Source organism: Heptranchias perlo, unplaced genomic scaffold (genome assembly GCF_035084215.1).
Source record: "Heptranchias perlo isolate sHepPer1 unplaced genomic scaffold, sHepPer1.hap1 HAP1_SCAFFOLD_73, whole genome shotgun sequence".
NCBI classification, from domain to species: Eukaryota; Metazoa; Chordata; class Chondrichthyes; order Hexanchiformes; family Hexanchidae; genus Heptranchias; species Heptranchias perlo.
In genome coordinates this window covers 2,886,430-2,905,080 of record NW_027139761.1, presented here as the reverse complement: position 1 = coordinate 2,905,080, position 18,651 = coordinate 2,886,430, and the positions used below count along the sequence as shown (strand labels likewise).

The 18,651-nt window shown below is 45.9% G+C and overlaps 1 pseudogene; it reads right to left on the bottom strand.

Annotated features, from left to right (window-relative positions):
• Positions 1–5,676: 5,676 nt before the first annotated feature.
• LOC137318785 (zona pellucida sperm-binding protein 4-like) lies at positions 5,677–15,716 on the bottom strand (annotated as a pseudogene).
• Positions 15,717–18,651: the final 2,935 nt, after the last annotated feature.

Here is an 18,651-nt window from a genome sequence, read left to right as displayed (position 1 = left end):
AGTAACAGAATAGAATACAAGACTTTGGTGGGAGTTGTTCATAGACTTCCGGACAGCAGTGGAAAAGTAACAGGATGCACAGAAGCGGACAGGGTGTTAGGGGTCTGGAACTCACTGTTTGAAAGGGTGGTCGAGGCAGAAAAGCTCAACTCATTTAAAAAGTACTTGGATGTGCATTTGAAGTGCCGTAAACTGCAGGGCTATGGACCAAGTGTTGGAAAGTGGGATTAAGTTGGATAACTCTTTTTCGGCCGACATAGACACGATAGGCCGAACGGCTTCCTTCTGTTCTGTAACTGTCTATGCTTCTATGTGTGTGAAGGGATTTGCTCAGTCATCACACGTGCTGAGATACCAGCGAGTTCACAAGTGACTGCAGGGGTCGGCATCTGCTGTCAATCATATCCAGGACTGAACCATGTTCATTCTGACATTTGGGGTTTATTTCTGCTGATGTTAATAACCGCTATAACTGGGCTGGAGTTTAATATTCAGGATATCTGTCAAATAAATCAGCTTTGTTTTCAACACCTTGTTGTAGATTTTGGTTTTTCCCACGTGAGTGTTTAGCAGCACCTGACTGGAGCTCAGAAAGGATAATCTGGGGGGAGGATCGTCCGATGGGAACAGAACTTTAGCCTGGACACAGTCCTTCACGGCCACAGTGAGAGGAGCAAACGGCACTTTGGTCTTTCCCGTCTCTCTTCACTGACAGCAAAGTCACCGTGCGGCGTCCAGTCTAAAAGTGACTGTGGTAATTATTCTATGAAGATTTAACCTGTTTGTGTGACATTCCGGAGTCTACCATTTAAGGCAGGCGTTTACTGATTTAAAATAAACCCGCTTAAAATAAATGGGTTTTGAATTGTGATTTCCGTGAAGCCAATGTTCCATTCCTTTATATGTTTCATGTGCCTGCTTTCCGACCACAGGGTAAGTGGTGGAATATCAGCCCTGCTCAGCCGGCTATGATCACGATACATTTTCTTGCAGACCAAACACACATTGAAACCCTGGAACTTTGAGGCGATGAATCCTTCGGGAAAATGAAATAAGGGTTCGAACCATCAAACTTTCTCGCTAAGTGATAGCACCACCGAAACAGATGAAGAGATCACCTGCTAAACCAATAATTCACTGAGCTAAACTTTAAGATTGCAGCCACCAATAAAACAGCTGTCTATTGTCAGTTTACTTCTCCAAAATGAATGTGTGAAGCTTGCAGGAGTGAAAATCCAACGAGCTGGTCTTCACTCTTAAACCAGCAACTGTGAAGTTAAGAGAAACGTGCCGGAGAAATACTCGATTTCAGCGCGGTAACACAAGGCCAGTGTAAAGGTCAGTTAATATGACCGCTGAGTGGCGAGAGGCTGGATTTGAAATTCCTGAGCGACCGCACTGTGCATTTCCCAGATCTGCTTGTTGCACCAATCCCTTCAATTCTTGAAGGGACAATTCGATTCTTATTTTCTTTTCCCTGAGGCTTGGTGAAATTTTTTAAATTGAAAGAGACCAATATCAAAGCAAACCTCGTCAGTGACATTCTCACAGATACAAAGCGGCCAGACTCTGCTTCAGTGAGATGAAAGGCCAGACCGGTTTCAAGGTCGAATGCAATTGCAAGCAAAGCTCGTTCAGTGAAAGTGGAGGTCATTGACGTGCCTTGAAAGGTAGTGATTGTTTGAACTGAACTTCTTCCGAAAGCGTTTGAGATTCAGGTGGAGTGATATGGGGACTTCTTTTCCCTCTTTGCAAAGTCTGAACCGCAACTAAAGATAAAAATTCTCAGGCTAAATTATGGATTTTTCGGAATATGAACCTCGAATCGAGAATTATACCCCGACCTCAACGAGCCCAGAAACAAGAACGTGTCCTTACATTAAGATGTTACGCTCACATTCTATGAGAGGTCAGTCTGTAAAATAAAAGGGCATTTTGAAGAGATATTCTGAGAAGTTCCATATTGGACCCTGAACAAAGTACAAACACCGCACGATGTTTTTACTGGTCAAATTCACTAAACATAAATTCCACAAAAGCACCACGGGGAGTTGAATCTTGGACCGGAGTTCTTGAACCAACTGAGCCACGGAGCCAATCCACGGGAACGCTTCTCACTTCCTCTCATTAATATCTATGCTACACGTCATATTCTGTTGGGGGTTCAGACTGTTTCATCTTTATCATTTCATCGAAACATAGAAAATAAGAGCAAGATTCGATCATTCGGCCCTTCGGGCCTGCTCCGCCATTCAAAATGATCATGGCTGATGCCTAACTCAATACCCTGTTCCCGCTTTTTCCCCCATATCCCTTGAGCATTAAGAAATATATCTATCTCCTTCTTGAATACATCTAATGACTTGGCCTCCACTGTCTTCTGTGGTAGAGAATTCCACAGGTTCACCAACCTCAGTGAAGAAATTTCTCCTCATCTCGGTTCTAAATGACATAGCCCCTATCTTGTGACTGTGAGCCCTGGTTCTGGACTCCCCAGCCAACGGGAACATCCTCCCTGCATCTAGTCTGTCTCATCCTGTTGGAATTTTATATGTTTCGATGAGATCACCCCTCATTCTTCTAAACTCTAGTGAATATAGGCCTAGTCATACATCATCCTGCCATCCCAGGAATCAGTCTGGTAAACCTTCGTTGCACTCCCTCCATGGCAAGCACATCCTTCCTCAGATATTGAGACCAAAACTGCACACAATACTCCAGATGTGGTCTCACCAAGGCCCTGCACAACTGCAGTAAGACATTGCTGCTCCTGTACTCAAATCCTCTTGCAATGAACGCCATAATACCATTCGCCTTCCTAACTGCTTGCTGCATCTGAATGCTCGCTTTCAGCGACTGGTGTACAATGACACCCTGGTCTCTTTGCACCGCTCCATTTTCCCAATCTATCACCATTCAGATAATAATCTGCATTTCTGTTTTTACAACCAAAGTGGATAACCTCATTTATCCACGTTATACTGCATCTGCCATGTTCTTGCCCACTCACCCAACTTGTCGAAATCACAATGGACCCTCTCTGCATCCTCCTCACAGCTCACATTCCACCCCAGCTTTGTGTCATCTGCAAACTTGGAAATGTTACATTACGTTCCCTCATCCAAATCCTTGATATATATTGTGAATAGCTGGGACCCCAAGCACTGATCCCTGCGGTACCTCACTAGTCACTGCCTGCCACCCGGGAAAAGACCTATTTATTCCTACTCTTTCCTGTCTGTCAACCAATTCTCAATCTATGCCAGTATATTCCCCCAATCCCATGTGCTTTAATTTTGCACACTAACCTCTTGTGTGGGACCTGATCAGAAGCTTTCTGAAAATCCAAGTACACCACATCCACTGGTTAACCCCTATCTATTCTACAAGTTACCTCCTCAAAAAACTCCTGTAGATTTGTTAAGCATAATTTCCCTTTCATAAACCTATGCTGACTTTGTCCAATCCCGTTAATGCCTTCCAAGCGTTCTGTTATCGCACCTTTTAAAATAGACTCGAGCATTTTCCCCACGACTGATGTTAGGCGAACTGGTCTTTAATTCCCTGTTTTTTCTTCCTCGTTTTTTAAATAGTGGGGTTACATTTGCCACCCTCCAATCTGTAGGAACTGTTCGAGTCAGTAGAATTTTGGAAGATGATCACCAATGCATGCACGAGTTCCAGGGCCATTTCGTTTAGTTCTCTAGGATGTAGATTATCAGGCCCTGGGGATTTGTCAGCCTTTAACCCCATTAATTTCCCGAGCACTTTTTCTTTCAAACTAATCCTGGTTTCCTTCAGTTTCTCCCTCAGTAGACCCTTACTTCCCTAACATTTCTGGAAGGTTGTTTGTGTCCTCCTTTGAAGACAGAACCAAAGTATGTGTTTAATTGTTCTCCCATTTCTTTGTTCCGCATTTGACTGTAAGGGACCTACATTTGTCTTCACCAATCTTTTTCTCTTGACATTAATAGAAACTTTTACAGTCAGTTTTTGTGAAGCCGGCTAGTTTACTCTAGTCTACTTTTCCCCCTTAGTCCACCTTTGCTGAATTCTAAACTGCTGCCAATCCTCAGGCCTGCAGCTTTCTCTGGCAATTTTTTATGTCTCCTCTTTGGAACTAATACTAATGGCTAATTTCTTTTGTAAGCCACGGTTGAGCCACCTTTCCTGTTTTATTTTTGTGCCAGACAGGAATTAATAATTGTTATCATTTCTCCACATGTTCATTATATATTAGCTATTGCCTATCCACCGTCATCCCTTTGTCAAGTTCTCCAATCTATCCTAGCCAACTCACTTTCTTAATTTCCTTCATTTAGATTCAGCACCCTAGTTTCGGATTTAACTACTTCACCCTCCATCTTAATGAGGAATTCTATCATGTAATGGTCGCTCTTCCCTAAGGGAGCCCGCACAAGATTGTTAATCAATCCTTTCTCATCGCACAATACCCAATCTAGGATCGCCTTTTCGCTAGTTGGTTCCTCAATGTATGAGTGTACATGATTTATTTCTAGACTCCAGGAATTCCTCCCCCACTTTATTATTGCTAGTTTGGTTCGACCAAGCTGTATGTAAATTTAAGTCTGATTATGGTTTAACCTTTCTTGCCTGTGTCTCTAATTTCCTGTTTAATGCCCTCCCCTACATCTCCACTACTGTTTGGGGCCAATAGACAACCCCAACCAACGTTTTCTGCCCCTTGGTGTTAACTCCATCCATACAGATTCCACATCGTGATTTTCCGAGCCAATATCCTTACTCACTATTGCATTGATTTCCTCCTTTACTAACAACGCTACCCCACCTCCTTTCAATTTTGGCCTGTCCTTTCTAAATATTGAATACCCCTGGCAGTCTCTATAATCGCAACTATATCAGACCCGTTAATATCTATCTGAGCTGTAAATTCATCGACCTTATTGCAAATGATCCGCACATTAACACCTTTAGACTGTTCAAGATTGCTAGTCAGCTTAGTATTATTTTGCACTATGGACCTATTTGTTTATCACCATGTTTTCTCTGCCTGCCACTGTTGCTTCTTCCCGTTCTGTCTTGTTTCTATTATTGCTTCCCCCTCCTCCGTCTTCCTGCTCTGGTTCCCATCCCCCTGCCATTCTAGTTTTAACCTTCCCAACAGCACTCGCAAACAGCCCCCATGAGGACATCGGTCCTGGTCCGGTGTTACCCATCCCATCTTCCGCAGAACCGGTCCCAAAGGCTCAGGAATTTAAATTCCTCCCTCCCTCCTACACCATCCCTGTAGCCACGCAATCATCTCGTCTGTGCTCCTGTTCCTGTAGCCTGAGCGACCAGCAGCCAGTGGTCGTGCAAGGAGAGAGCCCAACATTCTCCCTGCTGGGCAAACTGGTCAATCGATGCCCTCAGGGAAGAGGCAATTCCAGAGATATGGGCCCAGGCCCAACCCACAGGATCAGAGTTAGAGGCAAGGGAACTAGTCATTCCTTCCCGACACCATTTTACGACAAACCCACCACAGCTTTGACCCGGATCTCATTCCGAATTGGGGATGTTGCAATTGTTGGCTGCAGCAAAACAATTCTCAAACCAGACATCAAGTTAACTCACTGCAAAGAGTACAACCCAGCGAGCATTTGGAAGGTAACACGAGACCAGAATCATCAATAACAGGATTTTATTATCCAACAGACATCTACAGTTCCATGGAGCTGCACTCGGAGCCCATACTGCGGCCCTTCTCCATTTTCCATATAGCAACAGTCCCGACCAACAGGGCCACGGAGAGCAGCGCTACCCCAACCGCTAATCCAGGAACACGGAAGGGGGAATCAACAGCAGTATCTGTGGGGAGAAGCCAGGGTTAGATGGGCACCAGTTACTCCATCACGAGACACGGTTGGAGCTCCCTGCTTTACCTTTCTCGTCCTGGTGGATCAGAGCAGCCAATCTCGCCTCATCTTCCAGGAAAAGGATGGGTCCATCAGCGGTCACCAATACCCCAGACTGGTCATCGGCACTTCTTCGCCTCTCTGGGGCGAAGGAGAGGAAGAGACAAGAGTTCATGGTTAATGATTAAATCTTCATCTGTCTGGAAATCCTGAATCAGATGGCCTTATGCAATACACATCAGGGCCCTGGGTACCGGACAGAGTTTGGAGATCGCAGTTCCGGCTATAATTCCATCCGGATTCTCAGAAGGACGTGCCAACTGAGCAGAGTGCGCAATCGCTGCTGCCACAATGGCCAGTCTGGTCTCCTGGTGAAGGAGACACTGTTTGATGCACTACTTTGACCCGAAGTTTTATGAGACACTCAATTGGCCAGGTGTTCGGCCCCGGGACATCCGTTCGGTTCCACCCTGAATTCCAAGTGTCAGAATGATGATAGTAAGCTGCTGGTTTAATGTTCTCCAAGGCCAAGGGTGGACTATTCCGAACCGGATGTGGAACACACTCGTGCCAACAATTGGAGGATTCTGCTCCTCAGGGGTCGGCAAGTCGGGCAGCTCAGCATCCGGGCAAGTAGCAAGGAACCAAAAATACCTCATTCATCCCAGCTCAAGGATCAGAGCATCCCTCACAATTACTGACCTGGTGCAAGATGTGCTCAGACCCGCTGACCTAGATTGCTATTCGAATGGAAACCTGCAAGAATGGAAATGGACAAGTTCCCAGACCCGCCAGATTCGGGACATTAACCCTGTGCCCAGTGTTCGGCCTCTTGCTGAGGGAGCCCCATGTCCAGATGTCCCACACCCAACCCTCCCCATCAGCGTTTAGTTTCTATTCAGATCACAGGTACATACTGGGGCTGCAGGGAGCCGTGCAGTTCTCTCGAGTGGAAGGGTAGCAAACCTCAGCACTGCAGTGGAAATAAACCTGCAAAGAGACAGTGCGGTATGGTCAATCCCACAGCTCCCAGTCAGGAGATCAATGCTTCTACAGCTAACCGACCAACAGGGGCCTGCTCACTTATTAAGCCCAGGGAACAGTGATACCAAGTGACCGGGAAAGAAGCAATGAAGGAAACTCACCTCCCCGGTCAGAGCCCGGCCCGAAACTCGGTCCCAGAAAGCGAAAGTGCTGACTACAAAACGATTATGGTGAGTTGGGAACAGCAAATGGGAAGCAGCGTTTACCGGGATTAGCGGGTTTTGTAGTTATCATCAGCAAAGGGGCACCTGGAACAGAGACAGAGGGGGAGTCACACGGTTATAGGTTGACATGAAACCAATTATACCAGCGTCTGGAACAAAATAGCAACTTCGAAGGAATATTTCCCCAATCACTAACCCGGACTGAAGTAACGATTTCTGTATTAATCCCCGCCCATATCGCCCCCTCCCCAATCCCCACACTGCCTCAAGCCCCCTCACTCGCTCCCTGACCTCTCCACCAGGAGGTCCCATCGGAGCCCCGAATACGGCTCGGGGGTGGGGGTCGCCCAGCAGTCATTGAGCAGCAGCACAAGGGACGGATCGTTCCGGTTCAGAACACGAACCTCCACAAACACGGGGTCCCGGAGCACACTCAGGATCGGGTAGTCACTGGCCACATACCAGCTCCGGTAATCACCATCTGAAAAGAGAAAAATGAAGGGTGGGCACTATTTGGAGAGCCTGAAGTTGGACACTACTGTCAGCGAGCACTCGTTACCTCTCGCTATTCTCAGCTCCAGAAGCAGGATCCCGGCCTCAGTGGCAGGCAGTGGTGGAGAAAGGGTGTAAACTCTGGGCTTCACCTGCAGATCAGACTCCTGGCTTCCCTTGTAACTGCACTGGACATGGAGCCTGCAAGAGAACGGACACGGCTGGAGAATTCAGCTCCTCACTGTCTCTACCCCCTGAATGTGCTCCTATTCTCACCCGAAAGGGGTGTCCCGGGTCACCGATCCCAAAGCGCCATCCAAGATCTCAAACTCACCCAACACATCCGTTTCATACAGGATGTTCACGCCGTCCAGCTACAAGAGACAGAAGACCATCAGTCCCGAACTGAGCCATTGACGGGACTCCCAGCTCGCAATACCTACCCGCTGAGTAGCACCACATTCAGTGACTGCGAACTGAAAGAGCAGTGTCTGCAGAGGCCACGGTCGGACTGCATTCAGCTCCGTCTCCATCCTTCAAATGGACGGTTGTCAGGTTGACAGGAGGCAGCGTCAAATCCTTGGAGATAGCGATGAGGACCTGCCCATCCTTGGTGCAGACTGCAAGAGTCAATGAAAGGCGGTTAGTTGACCCACGGGGAGGGTCAAGGGAACCGTTACAGGGAAGGGGACAAGCCCCATCCATGTTTCAGTTTCTAACCCGTCCCCTTATCTGTCTAATGGAAACCAGTTGACCAATTACAGCTCGTCACGACGCTGCTTGGATTTAAATTGCTCGCATCGCCGATAGAAATTAAATATCAAATTCAAATGGTCAGTGGCAGCAGGGGCCGGGGCTCATTCACTCTGCCCCTCCCTGCCCCAACTACCTGGACAATTACACGTGGCAGAATTCAACCAGTGTGAGTCCCAAGTCACCGAGCAACGGTGGAATGATTTTAACTGCAGCTATTGTGTCAAAGGCCGATTAACTATTTCCCTTTCTGTTTGATTACCAGCCCCCAATCCCACAATCAATTATAGTCTGCGGGATTAGAGACTCTCAATCACACCACCATTTCCACTCTCCGGACTGGAAAGGTTTGAAATTCCAACTGACGTTGTATGACAGGAAGGAGAAAGAGGAAACTGTCCAGGGAAACCCCCTAGTACAGCTAGATTGCGGGTGAACCTGGAAAGTCCTGGCCCAGAACATAAACGGACTGAGAATACACCCACCTGGAAGATTGTCCAGTGAATAGAAACACGGCGGTGCATCCCGGTTCCCCGCATCAAAGCAGCAGCCTCTCTGCACACACTCACTGGCTTCAATTCCCGGAAATCCGCAGTCTTTGCGGTTTTGGGGAGACAGCCAACATTTATCGGCGGGGAAAAGGAGAGAGGGCAGCTGAGCTGAACAGATTACAACAAGTAACAAACCAAGAATCCCCGAACCCTCCATTATAACAAACAAAACCTCCCAGGTAAGTGAGAGTAGAAAGCCGACTCCCTCTTTTTATCGCAGTGCTGTTAACTGGCAGTAATTGTCTGTTCCAATCAGCCTGAGGCACAGTCCGAGGCCCACGGGCTCCAGAACATAAACCAGCATTCGCACGGCTCACACGGAGATGGGCCTGTTTTTAATGGAAGAAAAAAGGTGAGACTGGGTCAAACGACAAAAAAAGAAGAAAAAAAAGGTGAGACTGGGTCCAACGACAGCTCCACAATTCGCCCCCGGACTTTTTGTTTGGTTGCATTGAAATTGTTGCTTTTTTCCCCCTTGACACCTTTATTTCTTCATCACAAAATTAAAAGAAACTGGAACCACATCACATTATTAGTTTCTATTTTGCTTTTTTAGTCACTTTTATTTCTTGGACCCAACGTCACCTTTAATAGTTGATAAAAAATAGGCCCCATCTCAGTGTGACCCGTGGGAATGCGGTTTTTTTAAAATACTAATTAATAAACAGAGTCAAATCAATATGTTATTTTCCAGATACAGTACGGTAGCATTAGTGGTTATGTTACTGAACTTGTAATCCAGCAGGCCTGGACGAATAATCGACGTGTCATAAGTTCAAATTCTGCCACGGCAGCTGGGGAATTTAAATTCAATTAATTAATTAAAATCTGGAATTAAAATACTACTATCAGTAATGCTGGCGATGAAACGACCGGATTGTCATAAATAAAACCCATCTGGTTCACTAATGTCCTTCAGAGAAGGAAACCTGCCGTACTTACCCGGTTGGCCTATGATGTGACTTCAGGCCCACAGCAATGTGGTTGATTCGTAATTGCCCTCTGAAATGGCCTTGCAAGCCATTCAGTTGTAAAAACTCGTTTAGAAAAAGTCATACTCAGAATAAAACTGGACATGAAAAAGGCACCCAAGCCCAGTTGACCCTGCAAAGTCCTCCTCACTAAAATCTGGGGACCAGTGCCAAAATTGGGAGAGCAGTCAAGCAACAGCCTGACATAGCCATACTCACTGAATCATGCCTTTCAGCAGAGGTCCGTGACTCTTCCATCACAATCCCTGAGTATGTGCTGTCCCACTGGCAGGACAGACAAACCAGAGGTGGCGGTGCAGTGATATACAGTCAGGAGGGAATGGCCCTGGCAGTCCTCAACATTGACTCTGGACCAAATGCCAATCTCATGGCATCAGGTCAAACATGAGCAAGGAAACCTCCTGCTGATTACCACCAACCGCCCTCCCTCAGCTGATGAATCAGTCCTCCTCCATGTTGAGCACCACTCGGAGAAAGCGCTGAGGGTAGCAAGGGCCACAGAAGGTACTCTGAGTGGGGGACTTCAATGTCCATCACCAAGAGTGGCTTGGTAGCACGACTACTGGCCGAGTCCTGAAGGACAAAGCTGCCAGACTGGGCCTGCAGCAGATGGTGAGCGAACCAACACGAGGGGAAAAATTTACTTGACCTCGTCCTCACAAATCTACCTGTCGGAAATGCATCTGTACATGACAGTATTGGTGGGAGTGACCACCGCACAGTTCTCGTGGAGACGAACTCCCGTTTTCGCACTGAGGACACCATCCAACCTGTTGTGTGAACAGACCGTGGAAGCTCAAAACTGGGCCTCAGATACCTGTTATCTGGGGCAGATTAAATGGTGGAATATCAGCCGCGCTCAGCTGGCAATGTTTACGGTACATTTTCATGCAAACAGAACACACATTCGAAACCTGGAAATGCGAAACAACGAATGTTAAAGTAAAAACTCCCTGTCATCCCCGGGTGGGCTCAAACCAACATTTTCAGTTAAGAGCCGAACGCGCTTACCAATTGGACCACAGAGACACGACGTTTGGTTTCCTGAACCACTAATTCACCGAGCTAACGTTTCAGCTTGAAACGATCGATGTAACAGCTGTCTTCCCATCAGTTTACTTTTCCAAAATAAAGGGTGTGCAGCTTGCACGATTGAAAATCGGTGCTGTCTTATTTCTGAACATCAAACTCCCCTTGCCCCGAAATGCCTGTATGTTGGAAGACTCAGTCACCCAGTAGTAGAGAGGATTGATTTTTCGCGCTGTGATTCACCATTCTCTATTCCAGTAATGTTTCGGTTTGCAGAAAATGAGATGAGATGAAATGAGCAGGTCCAACGAGCACGTCTGTGATACTACACGGTATCTACAAAGTTGTCTCTTGCACTTACAGTGAAGCGGACGGCAGTTTTCACTCTTAAACCAGTCACTATGATGTTCAGAAAATATGTGGCCGAGAAAGACTTGATTTCAGCGCGGTGACACTGGGCCAGAGTAAAATTGTGATTGTCGAGTGGTGAGAGGGTGGATTTGGAACTCCCGTGAGGCTGCACTGCGCATTGTCCAGATCTGCTTCGAGCGATATTCATTCAATTCATCACTTACAGGGACAGTTTGATTTCAAGTTTCTTTTTTCTGGTGCTTGGTGAGATTTCAAAATTGAAAGCGACCCATACCGACCCCAAACTCGTCACTGACACACTGACAGATACAAGGCGGCCACACTCTTCACTTCAGTGAGATGAAAGCGGAGAGCGATTTCACGGTTGAATGTAATGGCGAAGAAAACTCATTCAATGAAAGTGCAGGTCATTGAGGTGCCTTTAAATTCCTGATTGTTTGCACTGAACTTCTTCCCAAAGCGTTGGAGATTCAGGTCGAGCGATTTGGGGACTTCTCCCTCTTCGCGAAAGTTTCAACCGCAGTTCGAGATCAAAAGTCGAGGGCAGAATGAGACACCTCCCTGAAACCGGGGAACAAAGAAAGCAAACTTTAGAGTAAGGTTCTGTTTGTTGAGAAAAAGAAAATAAAAAAATTATTTTGGAAAGATCCAGAATGCTATCAGCTCAAAAAGCAACTGTTACCCCGGCGGGATTTGAACTTGCAGCCTTCTGGGGGAGCAATAAGTAATGCAGATAGAAGCAGGAAGTTGAAAAGTGTGAATTGATAGATTAAGTGAGTGGCCAAAACTGCGGCAAATGGAGGTCAATGTGTGGGAGAGCGAAGTCATCCATTTAAATCGAAAAAAGATAAATGGTGAGAAGCTGGGAACTGTGGAGGAGCAGAGAGATTTCGGGGTCCGTGCACAGAAACCGCTACCAACCACGAAAGGTACAAAAACGATTGAAAATCGTTAATGGGATGTTAGCAACGGTTCGTTCGTTTGCTTAGAAGTGTCATAATATCCCGATCGCGGTTTGATTCCTGTATGGGCTGAGAAAGGGCTTTGGTTCGTGTTTATATGACTTCTAAAATCCAAGCTTTACAAACAGATCCACAGACTAAGTCACGGGGACAATTTTTGGAATAACACCCATCGTAGCTTTTACCCCTGGGCCGGAGAAACACGTCTTTCTATTTATTTATCTTTCTCCGGTTTGCAGAGAAACGTTTAACTCGCGGCCTGTTCCCGTTAATGATCATCAGCAGCAACAGACAAACAGAGCGGGTCTGACCGCCCCGAGATGTGGAAAAGGCATCGGCTTTGGAGAAGTGAATCAAATCAAATAATCACCCGGCACCGAGAGAGAGAAAACCAAGAGAAAAAGATAGAAGGGAATCGAGAAATTAAAACTAAATCAAGTCGATAGAAATATTTCCCATCCTTGATGTCTCTCTATTCAATCCCCGATCCTTCAGTGGCGGGAATCAAATTTCACTTTAAATAAATGCGAGAATCGACCCAAAGAAGAAGAAACCAAATAATCAAAAACTGCCGAAACCCGGGATTGAATGAACAACCTTTAGATCTTCAGTTTAACGCAATTCCAACTCAGAGATTTTGACCCAACAGCAAATTCAACTTTGCCTCATTGTCCTGCAAGAAAATATCACCGCCGCGACGCCTTGCTCTTCCTGTTCATTACCGCACTTCATATATAAACATCGCACTCACATACACCCAACCACAGTTCATATATAAACACCGCACTCATATATAAAACCCCACAGTTCGTTTATAAACACCGCACTCATACACGCACCCACAGTTCATATATATTGACATAGCAATCAGATATACACACCTGCAGTTCATATATAAATATCGCACTCATATATAAACACCCAGACTTCACATATAAACATCGTTCTCATATATAAACTCCCACAGTTTATAAATCAGCAGCGCACTCATACATCCACACCCAGTTTATAGGAGGAAGTTCGGTACCGACCGCCGATACAGCTCTCAGAGTGGGAAAGGCGGAAGTAGCAGCGAGCGAACAAACTCTGGATCTCATCCTTAAGACAGACCGGTAGATCCACCTGTGAAATTACATCGCATTTTTGTATCAGTGAAGGTAATGGGTTCTTAGTGGCGATCGATCGGGCCAAGGGGATGTCAGAGAGGGGAAGGGACAGTCAGATGGCATCAGAGAGTGTAAGGGGGCTCAGAGAGAGGAAGGGACAGTCAGATGGCATCAGAGCGTGTATTAAGATCTGAGAGAGGGGAAGGACTGCCGAGTATGGGAGAGTGTAAGGGGGCTCAGGACGTATCTGTGTCAGGGGCACTCAGTGGGCATCAGAGCAGGTAAATGGCGCTGACAAGTTTCAAAGAGGATCATGGACTCACTGACGGTATCGGAGAAGGTAAGAGACAGAGCGTATCAGAGAAGATAAGGAGCTCAGGGTGAACCAAAGAGGGTAAGGTGGGCTCAGGAGGTATCAGAGAGGCGAATGGATCCAGAGTTGGCATCTTCTTAATATTACATTTTCTAACCTTCAACATTTTTAATAACGGCAAAAAATTAAGCGGACTGAACCGATAACCTGTCCATGTCCCATGTGGAGGGAACGAGAAGGTAGAATCAGGAGGGAGTGGATAATTGGCAAGGCTCACGGTTTCCTTTCATACAGCTCAGGGTTGTGTCTGGTGATATCACTGGAGAAAAGGGGTTGCACTTTGAAACTTTTATCACTCAGTGTGAAAAATAGAACACAAATCGCCCAAAGTGGGGCTCGAACCCACGACCTTAAGATTAAGAGTCTCATGCGCTACAGACTGAGCGAGCCGGGCCGACGACCAAAATTCTTCCCATCCTATTCAGCAGAGAGACAACTGTTGGCTTTGCTGCAGGAGTTCAGTTCGTTCCACAATCTCAGGGTATCTCCTTCTGAACACCCGTTTTTTTTTCTGGAGTTAGTCTGATGCCGTCACACTCTTCACTTCAGTGAGATGAAAGCGGAGAGCGATTTCAGGGTCGAATGCAATGACGAACAAAACTCATTCAATGAAAGTGCAGGTCATTGAGGGGCCTTTAAAGTCCTGATTGTTTGAACTGAACTTCATCCCAAAGCGTTTAAGATTCACATGGAGCGATTTGGGGACATCTTTTCCCTCTTTGCAAAAGTTTCAACTGCAGGTCAAGATCAAAAGTCGAGGGCAGAATGAGACGCCTTCCTGAAATTTGAGAACTCGGGAAGCAGACTTCAGAGCAAGGTTCTGTTAATTGTGAAAAAGCAGATAAAACATTAATTCCGGAACGATCCAGAATCCTATCAGCTCTAAAATTAACGGTTACCCATGATTTATACACGCAGCCTTCCGGTGGCACAATAAGTAATGTAGCTTAAAAACCGGAAGTTGAAAAGTGGGAATTGATAGATGAAGTGAGTGGGCAAAACTGCGGCAAATAGAGTTCAATGTGGGGGAGAGCGAGGTCATGCACTGTAAATCTGAGAAAGATAAATCAGATTATTTTCTAAAGTGGTGAGAATCTCGGAACTGTGGACGAGTAGAGAGATTTAGAGGGCCATGTCCAGAAACCGCTACCAGCCAGCGTACAGGTAAAAAAATAATTAAATAACCGAATGTGCCGTTAGTAGGGCCGGTTAGCTCATTTGCATCGAGTATACCGTAATGTCATGATCACGGATTCGATTCTTGTAATTTACTTCATTTATTTCGGGTTTTTGTAACTTTTAAAATCGAAGCTTTACAAAAAAAACCACAGACAAATTCACGGGGACAGTTTTTTTTGAATTACATCCATTGCAACTTTGCGCTCGGGTCGGAGAAACAAGTCTTTTTTTGTCTTTCTCCGGTTTGCAGATAAACGTTTAACTCGCGGCCTGTTCCCATTAATGATCATCAGCAGCAACAGACAGACAGAGCGGGTCTGACCGCCCCGAGATGTGGAAAAGGGATCAGTTTAGAACAAATGCATCAAATCAAATATCACCCGGCACGAGAGAGACAAAACCAAGAGAAAAAGGCAGAAGGTAACAGAAATAAAAACTACATAGAGACGATAGAAATATTTCCCATCCTTGATGCCTTTCTATTCCATCCCCAATCCTTCAGTGTCGGGTATCAAATTTTACTAAAAATAAATGCGAGAATCGAAGCAAGGAAGGAGATACTAAACAACCATAAACTGCCGAAACACGGGATTGAACTAAGGACCTTAACACTCTCCCAACTGAGCTATTTCGGATCCACATCCATCGTTTATTTCGTGTTATTGTCGTGGAAGTAAATATAGCCCCAGGAGGAATTGCCCCTCCTGTTCATTCCACAGTTCATATATAAACATTGCACTCATATATACACACCCACAGAGCATACATAAGCATCGCTGTCATACATAAACTCCCAAAGTTTATCAATCAGCAGCGCACTCATAGATCCACACCCAGTTTATAGGAGGAAGATCAGTACCGACTGCCAATAGAGCTCTCAGAGTGGGAGAGGCGGAAGCAACAGCGACCGAACAAATCTGGATCTCATTCTTAACACAGACCGGTAGATCCACCTGTGAAGTTACACTGCACTTTGAAAGCAGGGACGGTAATGTGTTCTGACAAGGCATCGGGGGGTCTAATCGCTTCTTAGTGGCGATCCATTGGGGCAAGGGCATCTCAGAGAGGGGAGCGGGCATTCAGAGGGTATCAGAGAGTATATTCAGATCTCGCAGAGGGGAAGGACTGCCAGAGGGTATCAGAGAGTGTAAGGACGCTCAGGGCGTGTCAGTGGGTGAGGGGCACTCAGCGGGGACCAGAGAGTGTAAAGGGCGCTGATATGGTTCAAAGAGGATCATGGGCTCTCTGAGGATATCACAGAAGATGAGCAGCTCATGGAGAATCAAAGAGGGTAAGGTGGGCTCAGGAGGTATCAGAGAGGCGAATGGATCCAGAATTGGCATCTTCTAAATATTACACTTCCTAACCATCAACATTTTTAATAACAGCAAAAATGAAAACTATTGAAACGGTATCTGTCGTGTCCCATGTGGAGGGAATGAGAAGATAGTACCGGGAGGGGCTGGATATTTGGCAACGCTCACGGTTTCCTTTCACACAGCTCAGTGTTTTGTCTGTTTATATAACTGGATTTCGTGAACTGGAGATAAGAGGTTGCACTTTGAACCTTTCATCACCCACTGTGAAAAATAGAAAACAAAACGCCCAAGCTGTGGTTTAAACCCACGACCCTGAGATGAGGAATTTCGTGCTTTACCGACTGATCGAGCCGGGCCAGCGACAGGGCTCCTTCTCATCCTATTATTGCAGAGAGGCAGGTGGTGACGTTGGTGTTGGGGTTCAGTTTGTCCGACAATCCCAAGGTGGCTGAATCTGAACACCCACTTCTCATTCTCGAGTCAATCTGATGCCTTTTACCAGTCGTCCAGCCCCGCGCTGAGCAGGAGAGGAACATCGGGACAGGAGAAGACCATTCAGCCCCTCGAACCTGCTGTCTCATTCAATTTGATCATGAGATGATCAGTAATTCATGTCTGTTTCCCCGCCTTGGACTCATATCCCTTGGTAATCGAAACGGAAAAAGATCTATCAATATCAGATTTGAAAATTTGATTTGAGCCACAATCCACATCCTTTGGGATGAGAGATTTCCAGCTTTCGGCTGTATTTTGTTTGCTAAAGTGATTCCTGATTTCTTGCATGAAGAGTCCAGCTCCAATTTCATTTTGGATTCGGCAAACAGAGAGAGAGAAAAAGGCCGCCTTAACCGGAGATTGATCCTTTAACGATCTCTCACAAAGCAACTGAAAACTGTCGGAATGTGAATACCATTTCACTTCTCCAAAATAAAGGGAGTGACATTCATTGTGGAAACAGTCTGATGTCGCTCACTGTAGAAATATCCATGTCAGTGTGATTCAGTCTGAAGGAGCTCGCCTGCAACCTTCGAAGCTTCTCTGTCAAGAAGTATTCCGACTTCGTTCAAGCCAATCTCGTTTTTTTGGATATTTTTCAGATGCCTGTTATCCAACCGCAGAATAAATGGTGGAAAATCAGACGCACTAAGCTGGCAATGTTTACGGTACATTTTCTGGCAGATAAGACACACATTCGAACCCAAGAAATGCGAGACAATGAATGTTAAGGTAAAAGGTTGCTCTAGCGTCCCCGGCTGAGTTCGAAGCACCAACTTTTTAGTTGACTGCCAGAACGCGCTAACCAATTGCGCCACAGAGACAGAGTTTGCTATTGCGCAAGGACGAATTCACAGAGCTGAAGCTTCAGGTTGCCGCGCTCAATGTAACAGCTTTCTTCCAATCAGTTTACTTTTTGAAAATAAAGGGTGTGCAGCTTGCACGAGTGAAAATCTGTGCTGTATTATTTCTGAAAATTAAACTTACCTTGCCATTAAACACCTGAATGTTGAAAGACTCAGTCCCCTCGTAGTAGAGAGGATTGATTTCTGAGCTGTGATTCGCCATTCTCTGTTCCAGTAATATTCAGGTTTGCTGAAAATGAGATGAGATTAATTGAGCAGGACAAACCAGCAGGTTTGTGACACTACACGGTGTCTAAAATGTTGTCTCTTGCACTGACAGTGAAGCGGAAGAAAATTTTCACTCTTAAACCAGTAATTATTATGTTACGAAAAAATGTGGCCGAGAAATACTCGATTTCAGCGCGGTGACACGGGCCAGAGTCAAGTTCAGTTAATTCGATTGCCGAATGGCGAGAGGGTCGATTTGGAACTCCTGTGCGGCTGCGCTGCACATTGTCCAGATCTGTTTGGAGCGATATTCACTTCAATTCATCACTTACAGGGACAGTTTGATTCTAAGTTTCTTTTCCCCGGTGCTTGGTGTGATTCCAGAAATAAACGCGACCCGTGCTTAACCCAAACTCGTCACTAACACATTGACCGATACAAGGCGGCCACACTCTCCACTTCCGTGAGATGAAAGCCGACAGCGATTTCTCGTCGATTCCAATGGCGAATAAAAAGTCATTCAATGAAAGTGCAGGTCATTGAGGTGCCTTTAAATTCCTGATTGTTTACACAGAACTTCTTCCCAAAGCGTTTGAGATACACGTGGGGCGATTTGGGGACTTCTTCTCCCTCTTTGCAAAAGTTTCATCCGCAGCACAAGACACAAAGTCGAGGGCAAAATGAAACGATTTGCTCAAATTTGAGAACCAGAGAACCAGAATTTAGAGCAAGGTTCTGTTTATTGAGAAAAAGCCGATGAAACATTCATTCCGGAACGATACAGAATCCTATCAGCTCTAAAGGCAACGGTTACCCCGTGTTTTGAACACGCAGCCTTCTGGTGACGCAGGAAGTAATGCAGATGGTAGCA